Below are 14,639 nucleotides of genomic sequence, written 5' to 3' on the forward strand. Positions count from 1 at the left end.
GGGGGGGGACATTACAAAACTGGAGAAATGTTTCATGTTTCATCAGTGCTATACGGTACGCTGGCTGGCTCATCCCTTCCTTGAGACCCTTCTGTGAAAGAATGTCCAATTGTCTACAGATGGGCTTTGGGTCTCCACTCCAACTCCCGTCACTCGCATGGAAACATTTGTTTGTTTTGGGTCTTCTGATACCTGATACCTGATCCCAACTACACCTCGTGATCATCTTGGTTGGTGTGCATCTTCCATGTGGGCTTTGTTGATTTCCTGCTAGATGACTGCTTATTTAGCTTCAAAATTTAAGACCCTAGACACTATATCTTCTAATAGCCGGGCACCATCAGCTTTCTTCACCACATTTGCTTATGTACCCATTTTGTCTTCAGTGATCGTGGTGGGAAGGTAAGCGGCATAGAATGCCAAGTTATTAGAACAAAGTGTTCTTCATTGAGGGAGTACTTGAGTAGAGGCCCAGTGTCTGTCTGCTACCGTAATACTTAACATAAATATATGTACATAGACCTACATACCTATCATTATGTATTAATATATTTACATATGTACATGCCTGTTTATACCTCTATAAATATTTTTTGCCTCCTAGTTCTTTCCTCTATTTCTTTTTACTTTCCTCTTGTCTCACTCTCATGTTTGACCTTCATTCGCCTCTCTGTACTTCCTCTTGGCTACATTGCACTTGATTGAACCCCACCAAGCATTCTATGCCCTCCTCACCATTTATTTTAGATCTCTAGTTCCTTTGTCCCTGGGTTTCTTGCCCCCCCCCCACCACACACACACACTTTTCACACACCTCCTCCTCTCCCCTGTCTCCCTTGAACCACAGGTCCCATTGTTTCTCCTTGGGATTATTTATCCTACCTATCTTATCTAGATACACATGGGAAAAAAAGAAAAACCAAAAATAGTCTAGGAATAGTTCCAGGGCACAGTCCTATCTCCTGGGTCTGCCAAAGTTGTTTTCTCCTTCTGGACCCAAAGCCAAAGCTGCAAACATGCGCTCCCAATCCTCGGGCAGCCCAAGAAGTACCGAGCTTGATCCCTCTCTTTGTGCTGATTGGAGCTGGAGGTACTGGAGCTGCCCTGTATGTCACACGTCTGGCAGTGTTTCATCCGAGTGTCACTTGGGACAGAAAGAACCACCCAGAACCATGGAATGAACTTGGTCCCCGTGAACAATATCAGTTCTTCGCTGTGGATACGGATTACAGCAAGCTGCAGGAAGAAGGCCCTCACTTCCAAATGAAATGATTTCCCATAAAGCTGCTCAGAATGAAGGTCTTCCAGAAGCTATCTGCACAATGTTCCACGTGACCAGGATCTCTTTACCTCCTAAATGCATGAAATCGTGTTGGTGTATCATGTTGGGGTTTACACTGAATAATAAACATCTGAAACTTGGGGGGGGGGGGGAATAAATAAACATTTTAAAAAGAACAGTTCCAGGTCTGTCTGCTAGCCCTTATGAATGTTTTCTGGTCGGGTCTGATGTAGTGCCAAGCCCTGTCTCCCGAGCCCGAAGTCTATTTTCAGAATTCCTCAGGGACTTTGTGCCTTTGCTTGCTTTGCTACTCCGTTGTGCTTCCTTCGTGGTAGGCCCTAGAGTGGGGTGGTCAGACCCGGCACAATTCCCGCACTGTGTCTCCGGTGCTTCCCCCCATACCCGCCCCACACTCCCACCCCCAGCACTGTGGGTCAGTAAGGGGACATCATGTCTCAGGGTGGGGTCTCTCTGTGCACTGGCTGCTCTGCGCGGCGATGTGGTCCTCAAAGCTTGGTGGACCACGGTGCTGTCCACTCTCTCTCTCTCTTACCCTCTTAGTTTGCTCCTGTGTGGTCTGGGCAGACCCAGCCCTCTCCCTGGGCTGTATCTTCAGTGCTGTCCTCTGTAGATCATTCTTCTGGGGAAGAGGGTTAACGTAGCTGGGACAGGGGCCAGCCCCACAGACCTCCGTTCGTTCACCGTTTCATGCCGGTATGTTGCCGTCAAGGCTTGGTGCCCCAGGTTGAGGTCTGGTCCCCCTCTCCCTTTCCTGTGGAAACACAGACAGTACCCTCCCCATGGTGGATGAGTGCCCTGTTCCGCACAAAACCTTCGGAGGGAATACTTTCTGATCAACCTCAGAGCACAGGGAAGACTGGCCACCAGGCAGCCCAATAAAGTTAAGACCTTTGACCTTGAATGAAGACACCTGAATCCGCAGAGCAGCCTTTAGCAAATCTCTCTCAGCCTTTTCTGCAAAGATTTGATGGGAGCAAGATTGGGAAGGAGCTGAAGAGAAGATGCTGGGCTTCTGTGGGGCTTCTGCATAGGAGCACTGCTGACCTGGCTCTGTGGCCACCAAGGGGAGCCTCCCATTTGTCACAGGCACAGCCATGCCGTGTCACAAAGGAAGAGAGGTTTTTTCCAGTTGTTTTTAAAGCATATTCATTACTTTAAAAGAAGGGACAGCTACCCACTGGCTAACCAGAGAGCTATCGGCAACACTGACCTCTGCCGGGCAGCCTCCGTGGGGTCATGCCCACGCTCCAAGAGATGGGTGTCCCCAGGCTCCGTGCCAGCTGACTCCCATTCTCAGGTCATCCCTGATAAGAAAGGGTAAGTACAGACAACCCCGGCTGGCAAGGTGTCTACCGGAGTGCACTCAGGTGTTGGATGCTTACTGGGGGAGTCACAACACCTGTGGCACCACCCACCATCTTAAAGTCCCTCCCGCCACCCCACAGCCTCTTACAGCCATGGCCTCATTCTTGCCCTCACTTCATTGCAAAACTCCTGAAAGAGTTGTCTATCCACGTGGTCGCCAGCAAGGAGGAGCTCACTCCCCCACAGCTTCTTTCTTAGCCTCATTCCAGTTGGGCTTCTGTGCCAGCCCTTCCACCAAAAGAACTCTCTCTCTCTCCGGTGCCGACGATGATCAGCAGGTCGCAAAATCAGTGGTCGTTTGTCCATCTTCGTTTCCCTCGGCTCCCCTGCAGCACGGGGCGCAGCTGATTCCTCTCTCTTCCTCGAGGCGCGGGCTTCTCTGGATGCCCATGACCCCTTTCTTGGTTCTTGCCCAACCTCACTGGTTTCTCCTTCGCCGTCTCCTTGATGAGATCTTGCATTCTCCTGCTCTTTGAAGGTTGGAGGGTCCTGGGATTCTGTCTCTCAGCCCTCTTCACCATCTACACCCACTCTCTAGTTGATCTGATTCAGTCCCATAGTCGACCATGAATGTGCTGGTCATCCCAAATTTATACTTCAGTCCAGACCTTACCCTCCACCCCCCACAAAATGCTGGACTCATATATTCTATGCCCATTCAAAATGCCATTCTGGTGGCACTAAATGAAATCCGCCCAAAGTCAAACTCCTGACATTTCCTCTATATCCTCCTCTCTACAATGTCCCTTCCCAGAGAGCAACATTCCCAATGACTCAAGACAAAAACCGTGAGTCCTTCTGGATTTTTCTCTCTCTCGAAGCACCTCCGTTCATCTCTACCTCGTCACTCTGGCCACAGCTTATGCCCACTAACTACCCTCGCCCATGCCACATCTCATCTTGAGAAGCACACCCGCCTCTTCACTGCTTTCTGTGTCCCAGACCCCTGCTTACATCAGATGGAGGCACCCTTTTAGAGCACAAAGTTAGATCATGTCATGCCTCTGCTCGGAGCTTCCAGAAGTTTCCATTGCAGCTAGAGAAAAAACAAAACCAAAAATACCGAAGCCCTACAGAGCCAGTGTTGGTGTCGTCTCCCCTCATCTCTAGAGTCGAGGACCTCGTCTCTCTGTGGCCCCTCCCTCACCCTCTCCGTGCCCCAGGCACCCTGGGCACAGCCCCAGCCCCAGGGCACAGTCACCGTGCCCCTTGGCTCATCTGAAAACCCCACCAGCGTGCTTCCTGACCCTCCCAACCCTGGGAGAGTACTGATCATTCCCACCTGGAAAGCTCCTGCTCAGATGTCTCTGTGACTCACTCCTCTGTTGTCTGCAGATTTCACTTGGAAGGTCATCTTGTCATTGAAGCCCTGCCTTCCTGCTCTTTGAAGCATCTTCAAAAAAACAAACAAAAAACAACTCACTGTCATTGAACCGATGGTGACACATCATGATTCTATATGACAGGGTAGAACTGCCCTGTGAGTTTCCAAGACTGTAACGCTTCAGTGGACTAGAAAGCCCTGTCTTTCTCCTGAGGACCAGCTGACGGTTTTGAACTGCTGACCTTGCAATTAGTGGCCCAACCAGGGCGAGACATGGATCAAGTCAGTGGAAAATGCCATCGTCACCTCACCCCCCCCAAAAGCTTGTCAAGTGAAATAAAAAATCAAGACAATGCTCATCTGTTTTTTGCTTGTTTGTGTTTTATGTGAGGGGGATAGTGCATTTGGAGTTTGTTCTACCAGGTCAGACTGTCCATCAAGCTTTCTATTTAGAAATTCTGGAAGGATTGCTTAACAGTGCCTGCTTTGTGGCACCCGGGGGACTGGTTTTGCCACCACCACAATGCACCTGCTCATGCAGCCATGCCAGTGCACCAGTTTTTGGTGAAAAACAGCATGCCTTTCTTGCACCTTACTCACCTGACCTCATTCTGATGAGTTTGAAAAATGTTTCCAAGAATGGAATCACAGATTTGACAAATGTCTTCATTGGAATGGAGAATACTTTGAAGGGGACAAGGTTGTTTTGTAAAAAGGAAAATAAAATTCCAGTGTGGTGGAAGGCATCCCTCGTACCTGGGTTAGGAAAAAGACAGATGCCTAGTAGGAACGTACTAGGTAATTGTTGAATTGATGCATTAAGAAAGACTTAAAACCAACTCAAATTCTTTGTGGAAGTCTCAGGAAGTCAGTAGTGGGGAAGCAGCCGGGCCGAAGGGCAGCAACCTTGAACACCAGAGTGCTGGCGTTTGGCAGAAGGAACAGCAGCATCTGTTTTTAGGGGGATTAAAAATAATCATGTCACCACAGCTGTGTTGTATCCTAAACAAAACAAAACAAAACAAAATTCCAGCTGATGGTTCAGGCTTCCTGAGACCTGACAGTTTAGTGCATTTGCGATGGTTTCTTGCTCTTGACTTTTCTATAGCTTTCCAACGAGCTTCTCTGATTGAGTTAAGCTGGACCTATCTCTTCTCCTTGCCAACAGAAAGGCCTCACTCACCAGGAGGTAGAGAGCTGTCCTCAGGTCTAAGTTTAAATGTTAGCTTTATCTTTAACATTATTTACTTGCTTGTTTTTGTGGTTTTTCTTGACCAATCACAAATTTGTTCCAAGTTTGAGGGAATCAAACACAACAGATGATTATCAGCTGGGAGCCAGCAATGCTTGACGTGGACATGTGGATGACCCGGCACATGCTCGTCACACGATCAGTATTTTTATCATGAGTTAGAGAATAAAGATATGTTACATAATTCAGGGCATACTGTTTATGTAATGTAAACTATTTTAGGGGTACACATCCTCAGTATTTTCTGTAAACATTACTGTGTAAAAACTATCCTTCACGACTCCATGGTAGCCCACCATAAATAACTATTGAGCCAACTATTGTTAAATGATGTCTAAATTCTTTAATATCATAAATAACCTTTCATATCATCCCTTATATTGCTGCTCACTTCCTTTTGTTTCACTTTTAAACTTGTAATTGTTCTTTTATTATTTACATGAGGCACTTCCATGAAAACATAAATGTAATACATTGTTTTCCTTTTAAAATACATTTTATGGCATATCATTCACATATCACACAAATCCATGGTTTACTCACATTAAAAAAAGTTTTGCAATCATCACTGCAATTAATTTAAGAACATTTTCTTCTTTTGTGTACATTATTATTGGCTCCCCATTTCCCCCCAACCTGCCCTGCCATATCCCTAAGAAATTATTAATCCAGTTACTGTCTCTATAGATTACCGTTCCTAGATTTCATATAACAGAAAAACATAGCAGAAGCAAAACAAAACAAAAAACCCAAACACAACAATGACAAAATAAAATGGAGAACAACTGCAACAGGAAAGAAAGCAGAAAATATTTTTTCAAAAGAACAGAAACATTTTTAAATGGGTCAAAAGGAAGGACAAATGACCAGCTGGTAAATCTTAATGCAACTCCATCTGCCTTGATCCACTTTCTAACGCCTTCTGTCTGCGAGCAGGGCTGCTCACAGCCCTGGTCAGTGGTCAGAGCGGATTCACGGAGGATAAATCCATGTAGAGACTCCAAAATGGATTTTGGGCTTTGACTGTCATCCACGTTGTTGTTCTTAGGTGCTGTTAACTCGGCTCCGATTCAGAGCAACCCTATCTATGTACAGCAGAACAAAACACAGCCAGGTCCCGCACCGTCCAAGCAATTCTTTCATGCTTGAGTTCATTGTTGCACCCACCGTGTCAAACCATCTTGTCGAAGGTCTTTGCCCCTTTTGCATCGCCCCACTACTTTGCCACGCATGATGTCTTTCTCCAGAGGCTGGTCTCTCCTGGCAAGCTGTCCAAAGTATGTGAGACTGCTTCCAAGACCTAGTTATTGCTTCTTCTGCCAGTCCATGGTACTTTCAGTATTTTCTGCCACGCTGTAATTCAAATGCGTTGATTCTTCTTCAGTCTTCCTACTCACTGTCCAAGTTTCACATGCATCGGAGGTGACTGAAAATACCCTGGGTCGCGTCAATTGCATCTGAATGCTTAAAGTAACCTCCTTGCTTTTCAACACTGGAAAGAGGTCTTTCTTGCACAGCAGATGTTCCTAATGCAATGCATTTTTGCATCTCTTGGCTGCTGTTTCCATGAGCACTGACTGGATCCTAGCAAGATGAAATCCTTGACAACTTCAATCTTTCCTACAGTTAGCATGATGCTCCCTATTGGTCCAGTTGTGAGGATTTTTGTCATCTTTACATTAAGTTGTAATCCATACTGAAGATGGCAATCCTTGCTATTCCTACACAAATGCTTCAAGTCCTCCTCACTTTCAGGAAGCAAAGCTGTGTCATCTACATATTGCAGGGTGTGAATAAGCCTTCCTCCAATCCTGGTGCTGCATTCTTCTTCCTATAATCCAGTTTCACTGAGTGTATGCTCGTCATACGGATGGAATAAATATAGTGAGAAGATACAACCCTGATGCACACCTTTCCTTATTTTAGAACATGCAGTAGACCCTTGTTCTGTGCACACAGCTGCTTCTTGATCCATGTACAGGTTCAGTATGAGCATAAACAAGTGTTCTAGAATTCCTATACTTCTTAAGGCTGTCATAGTGTGTTATAATCCAGACAGTCAAGAAACACAAGTAAACGTCTTTCTGGTATTCTCTTCTTTGAGCCAAGTTTCTTCTGGCTTCAGCAACGATCTCCCTTTTTCCATATTTTATTCAGAATAAAGTCAGATTTTCCGGCAGCTCCCTGTCAATATAGTGCTTCAGCTGTTGCCCAGGGACCTTCAGCAAAATTTTACTCACTTGTGATATTAGGGATTGTGCGCTATAATTTTCACATTTCCTTACATCACTTTGCTTTGGAATGGGTACAGATCCGATATCTCAGTCAGCTGGCCTTCTGCAAGCTGAGTGCTCAGCGTTCAATCTCTAATACCATTCCCTCCTCCAGTCTCGGATTTTATTATTTACAATCCTTGGATCGCACAGCTGGTGTGGACTTAGCCACTTCACTGAGATGGCTGCTCATATTAAGGCAAGCCTTTAAGCACCAAGACATTATTCTTACTGATAGTCAGGCACCATTCTGAACATTACCTTGTGGTGCTCTTTCCTGATTGTATATAAGATTTTCTGTCATTTTAATCCTAAATCATCCTTCAGAACAGAAGGACTCACTTGTCAAGTGCTTAAGGAATGCTTTCTTTACTATTAGTACCTTTTAAATCACTTTATTTTTAACAGCAAAGAGCTGTTTGGAGAAGAAACCTATATATCCCCTGGTTCTCAACCCTGGCTAGATAAAAAACTAACTGCCATCAAGTTGATACCTACGCATAGCACCTTATAGGACAGGATAGCATTGCCCCTGTAAGTTTCCAAGACTGTAGGAAGCTCCATCTTTCTCTCACAGAGCAGCTGCTGGGTTCAAACCACTGACCTTGCAGTCAGCAGCCTAACTCATAACCACTACCCCACCAGGGCACCTAGTTAGAACTTCTCTCGCTGCCATGAGTCCATGCTGACTCTTAGCGATTCCCCGTGGGTTTCCGAGATGATAACTGTTTCCAGGAGTAGAAAGCCACCATGGAGCTGCTGGTGGTTTCAAACTGCCAACCCTGGGGACCTCACGACACCTCTGCACCACTCCATGGCTAGATCTTAGAATCTTTAAAACTCAAACCCAAAGCAAACTATTCTCCAGACAGTAGATTCCAATGCATGAAAGCCCCGCGTGTGCAGAGTAGCAGTGTGTTCCGGAAGTTCCCGAAGGCTATGATCTTTCAGAGACCGCTTGTCAGACCTTTATATTCAGGTGTCTTGGGTTGATTCCCCTCTCATGAACACCTTGCATTACCCAGGAACTGCTGTGGTTGTTAGGTGCTATCGAGCTGGTCCCAAGCCCTAGGAACCCTGTAGGGAGGAGTTGTTAAGCACCTGGTAGCTACGGCCCAGTGCTGAGCCCAGTGCTCTCAGATTCTCAGCAGGGCAGGGGCTGGGTGGTGGGCAGTGGCATTTTTTAAAAGCTTCCCAGTTGTTTCCCGTGAATAGCTGAGACAGAGAGCCCTTGCCTCCCCCAAAGACCTCAGTCCTTGCCAATTTCCGAGGCTTATAAGTCACTCGGGAGTCTGTACCCAGGAGCCAAAGGCATTCAACATGGATTTTGTTATTTCTGGAGGTGTGACTTCCCTCTTTTCTTATCAACCCATTCTCAGGAAACGTCCAAGGCAGCCGCACTGGGTGTTGATGGCGATAAGACTTAATGTATAAGCCTCAGGCTGGGCCATGGGCTTTTTCACAGGACACACTTTATGCTGAACACAGCAGCAGTGGGACCATTGGCATCCACACCCTTCCAACCCGTTCCCTGGTTGACCACCTCCTGGAAGACACCCCCTATCCCCAGAATCCTGAGAGGGATCTCAGGAGTTCCAGGGCCAGGGCTGAGCTCTGAGCTGTGAGCAGGGCCGTGTCCCTTTAATTTCCTACTGGGATTGAACAGCATCTGAGATCAAGACCTTTTGAAATATTTATCTACTTGTTATTTATCTGGGTAGGGCGTGGGGGGGGAGGAGAGGTCCTGAGAACTATGCCCAAAGTCAGAGAGAGCACAGGGGAAACTTTGCTACATTTATTTTAATAACTTTGACTTTGCTCCTTTTTATTGTCAAAGTCGCAAATGCTTACTGGAGAAAACTTGGAATACACACACACTCAGAAGGATCGAGAAGAAAACAAGTCACACATAATCCCACAGCTCCGAGCGATCCAGGGTTCACAGGTTGGCATGTTGCCATCCGGGCCCCTTTCTAAGCACACACACAAACAGTGTACATAATTACAGACAGCGTGGCATCCTGCCTTTTCCCCTGTAATGTTCTATCATGAATGCCTTCCTATGTTTTAAAACATAATTTGGAATGGAGCCATACGATTTCCTCATTTGCTATCTGAAAATTTACTTAACTAATTTCCTACTGGTGGGTATTTAGGTAATTTCCAAGCTATCCTTTTTATGAAGCATAACGGGACTCGCGTTTGTCCACAGATTGGCTCATGTTTCTGATTAAGTCTTCATGAACCTTTTGACCCACAGGTCCTCAAGGTAGAGAGAGGTGAGCACTCCTCTTATCTCAGAAATGCCAAGATTCAAATCCCGATTATCTACTGGCAGGGCTTGCGATGGTCCCTTGACCCGAGCCAGCATCAGACGTCTCATGTGTAGAGTTTGAGTTCTTTGCAGTCTCAAAGAGTTATCATGTGGGAAAACAGGCAGCACATAGCAGATACTCAATAGTGTCTTTCAAAACACCCAAAACATTGAAACTGGAACCGACTTCTGGAACTATGTCCTACAACCCACTCATTTTATGACTGAGGAAACTGAGGCCCAAGAGAGACAGTAACCTGGGCTCCTTCCTGGCAATGTAGCTGCATACGCTTTCTGTCCACTGCGGGTGTGGCCAGGATGGGCAGGTACCAAGCCACGTAATTGAACTCAAGTCCACGGCCATGTCCATCCGTGCGCGTGTTGTGGACTGACAGGGCTTCGGTTTGTGTGAAAATGCAATTCTCACTTCCTGTGGATACAGACAGCCCTCAGACCAAGAGGCAACTAGTTGGCAGAGGCCCTGGAGTTACCTGGAGCCAGCCTCACTCGGATCAGTGTGTGGAACTCCGACATGTGGCTATGAGAACATGCGTTTCTTTGTGCCTTCAAATCAGCTGTAAAAGTGTTAAATAAATAAGAGGTGGGCACAATGTCAAAAATACTGCTCCACAGATTGCTGATGAATTTGCAAAGGGAGAAAACTAACATCACAATGGAGAGACCTGGTGGAGACCACTGTAACTAACAGCCAGCCTTGGCCCCCGCCTATCATGGTGCCTCCCGATTTGGATGTACGGAGAAGGATGCAGAATCGACAATGGAGTATCCCACCAAACCACCTTTTCTTTGAACTCATGAGGATACATAGCTGTGGGAGACCAGTCTCCCTCCAACTGAATGGGTCCAAGGGATGGCTGTGTAACTGAGGGGTACACTGAGACATCAGACAAGATAAAGCATGCAAGGGCTCACCTTAGCGATTGCTTCAGGAACCAAGTCCGAGCAGAGAGAGTGAGAGCAATGTATTCTCACGAGCTTATATAATCTCGGACATGCAGCCTGAGCACATACGTAACAGGAAGGGGTTGTGCTAGAGGCATACATGTAATGGGAGATATTCATGCAATAGGAAGGGGAGGCACTAGAGGCATACATGTGACAGGAAGGCACATACGTAGCAAGATGAACGGGCTCTAGAGTCAAGAGGGCGCCTAACCTGGGTCGTCTGTGAGTTGGCTTGACTTTAGGTGTCTTTGAACTCTTCTCCGGCGAACAATCTATGATCCTTATCAGAAGGGAATGGGTCCTACTTAGGCTGGGACAGGCAATAGGGTCTGATTGCCTTTGATGGCAGACAACCTTCAGGCAGTTGACCTTCAAGCTTATAGTAAGAGACCAGGTGTTTGCAAACAGCGCCTTAAATTTGACATTATTATGGGGGGGGTAGGATCATGGGGAATAACTTTTACTTAGGAGCATGTGAGTGGGACGCATCTCCAACCGTGAACATGAAGATCCCTCCACGGGAGACTTGGCCTCCCAGACTCCTTCACCATGAAGGTGGAGAGTTTGTCCTCAGATACTCTCTTCCCGGTTCTGTTTCCATAGTGAACAAACTTAGAATCCTGGGTAGTTTCCAAACAACTAGCCTGGGTTCTTCTTGATACCTGATATCATGGAAGCCAAAGACTGCAGGGGGACGGCCACAGCTCACAGTACACAGTGTGGGGTGTGAACCTGGATGGAGCCCTGGAGAGTACTCGGGGGAATTAGAATATGCACGTTCCAGCACCTAATAATTTTATGTCACATTCAATGTCTTGAATGTGATGATTATGTTGTGGCTATGTAGGCATATGCCCCCTTGGAGATGTGTACTGAAGTATTTAAGAGTGAAGAGTCATGGTCTCTACAATCCATTCTCAAGTCATTTTGCAAAAACAAAGTGTGTGTGTGTGTGTGTGTGTGTGTGTGTGTGTCAAGAGTGGGGTAACGAGGACCATTTGGACATCTAGAACATCATTCGTGGGCCATACTTGTCAAACATTTAATTAACTCCTAATGCGATGACTGGAACTGCTTCCCTTTGGGGAGGTGTGTGATGTTAACTGGTCTTGGTGATTGCACCTGCCTTAAACCACCTGCCGGCCAGCCATTCCCCACCCCAGCAGAGAGCTGAAGCTTTGAATGTGGCGGAATGCTAACCGTTGGTGGATTTAGGCCAAAGGGAAGATGCGTATTCATTTTAATCTCCTTCCAGCTTTTCTGAGCTTGAAAAGTTTCAACTTAAAAAAAAAGGAATTAAGAAAACAAAAACGCATCTGGTTCACGGAAATGTGCTAGTTGAGCTTTACGGTATTTAAAAATGTTTAGAGGCAATCCTTAAACACCAAGGAATTTCCCTCCAAAAGCTTATTTCCAGTTGCTTTGAGAAAAGGAGCGGGCTGAGCGGCAATGTGTCTGCCTTTCCAGCAGGGTAACTGTCGGGCTGCCCAGTGACCTTGATCTGCCCAGAGGGCCCTGCCACATGCTTGTGCTCTGATACCCACGGGCATCCACGATTTCCACCAGGAAAACCTTGGTGATGGAGAATTGACTCACCACCTCCCAGATCAGAGAGGACAGTGCTCTGGACCAGAAGCCCCCAGAAACCTACAAAGCAGGTTGTGCTGTCAACACAGCCAACCATACCAGGAGGGTATGTACGGGATGGTTCCCGAGCACTGGGAGCTCCCCCAGAGCTCCGCCCTCACACAGCGAAGGAGGGGCTTTTCTCAGAGCAGAGACTGGAGGTGTCTGCCCGGAGGAGGGCTCTTGCTTCAGCACAGGGCACGGACGATACACATCCAATTAGCTTTGTAGGAACTCTGGACCACAGCACTATCCAGAAGGATGACTCCTAACAAAATATTTAGCTCTGGAGTCTGTGAGGTTCTGGTAGCCAATCCACCACCACGATGTCCATCGTCTTGGTCAGTCAATCACACATCAAGGCAGGCTAGGGCAAGGGGAATAGTTCATGCCCTCACAGGAAATTATGATACTTAGTAAACTGAGATGAGTTTAATTAGGAGACATACACATAGGCCTCCCATGACATTGTCACAATAACACAGTGTCCTCCACACTGAGTGGTGGGGAAAGAATATTCCAGGCCGGCTCTCAACTTCATCACTGGCTCACTCGGAGAGGCTGGGTGAGGCCCTGACCCATCTGAGCTCTCAGATGCCTCGTTGACCAGGTGTAGATGGTGGCCCCTGCCTTGCCTGCTTCACAGGGAATACTGTGAGGTGAGGCTAAAGAACTACATAGGAAGGTTCTGGAAAAGAGAAAGATGAATTCACTGCTGTTTGTTAACGAATTTCCCCACATTGTTCTTGAGATGACCGAGTGTGTGTTGTTTGGTTGACACGCTCTCTCCATGCTCCAAACTTGCCCTCCCTTAGTTCCTCAAGCTTTTAGGAAAGCCTTCCTTTGCAGACTCAGGCCCCAAACCCTATGCAGGTGAAGTCGGACTCTTCTTTTTTAAAAAAATCATTTTATTGGGGCTCGTACAACTCTTATCACCATCCATCCATCCATCCATTGTGTCAAGCACATGGGTACATTTGTTGCCATCATCGTTGTCAACACATTTGCTTTCTACTTGAGCCCTTGCTATCAGCTCCTCATGTTCCCCCTCCCTCCCTGCTCCCCCTTCCCTTGTGAGCCCTGGATAATTTATAAATTATGACAAGAAAAAAGAAAAGACAAGTCTGAACTCGAGCCAAGGGACTCTCTCAGAAGCAAGCAAGGGTTTTCTCTGTCCCTTCGGCACCGTGCCTTGTCCTGGACCTGGCACCAGTGAGCACAGCTCAGATCTGTCGTTTGAGTGAATGAATGGGTGACTCACGGATGTGGGTGGCACCTGGCCCGAGGAGGACTGTGCTGGGGAAGCAGAGTGGGCAGGATGGGTGCTAGGAGCCAAGCCTGATTCTGCAGCAAAATAGGGCGAGGTGCAGAGAAGAGAGAGGCCTTTAACTCGGTGGTGAGGAGAAACTTCAGGATTGGGCAGCCTTTCATCCCCAGTGGTGTGAGAGCCAGATGTTCACCGTCGAATGCATTCTTAATGGTCCGTGGTCAGGGGTGGTTCGCGCCCATTAAGTCAGCTCCAGAACCATGCCCACTCCATGACCACTGGATCTGGCCTCGGTGAGACACATGGCTTTCTTTTCTTCCTTTCTTTAAGTTTTACTCGGTTTCTTGTTGAGACGAATCACAGCAAGGCATACATCCACTCAACAGTTCTTCAGGGACAAAGTGGTGGCCCTGGTTACGTGCTTCAAAGTGTGCGGCCCTCCTCGCTCTCCCTTCCTGAGCTGTTCTTCCCTTGCGAACGTCATAACGTCATTGCTCCAGGAGGCCCTGTCCCATCTTTCACGTTCTTGAGGTCCATTTGATCCCATAGAGATAGTTCTCAAAAGTGAAGCATGCTCAAGTTAAAACGAGTTAAGCCACACTCTTGTTTGCTTTTTTAAGAAAACTTGGGGGTGGGGTTGGGATTTAAGGTTTATATAAGCTTTTCTTTCTTTCTTTTTTAATTATTTTATTGGGAGGTCTTACAGCTCTTATCACAATCCATCCATCCATCCATTGTATCAAGCACATTTGTACAGAATCATTTTCCATCATCATTTTCAAAACACTTTTTTTCTACTTGAGCCCTTGGCATCAGCTCATTTACCCTTTCATTCACCCACCCTCCCTCATGAACGCTTGATAATTTATAAAAATTTTTCATGTCTTACACCGACTGCTGTCTCCTTTCACCCACTTTTTTGTTATTCGCCCCCCTGCAAGGGGGTATA

Source organism: Echinops telfairi, unplaced genomic scaffold, assembly GCF_000313985.2.
Source record: "Echinops telfairi isolate 266 unplaced genomic scaffold, ASM31398v2 ScPeMD7_7475;HRSCAF=8513, whole genome shotgun sequence".
In the NCBI taxonomy this organism is placed as follows: Eukaryota; Metazoa; Chordata; class Mammalia; order Afrosoricida; family Tenrecidae; genus Echinops; species Echinops telfairi.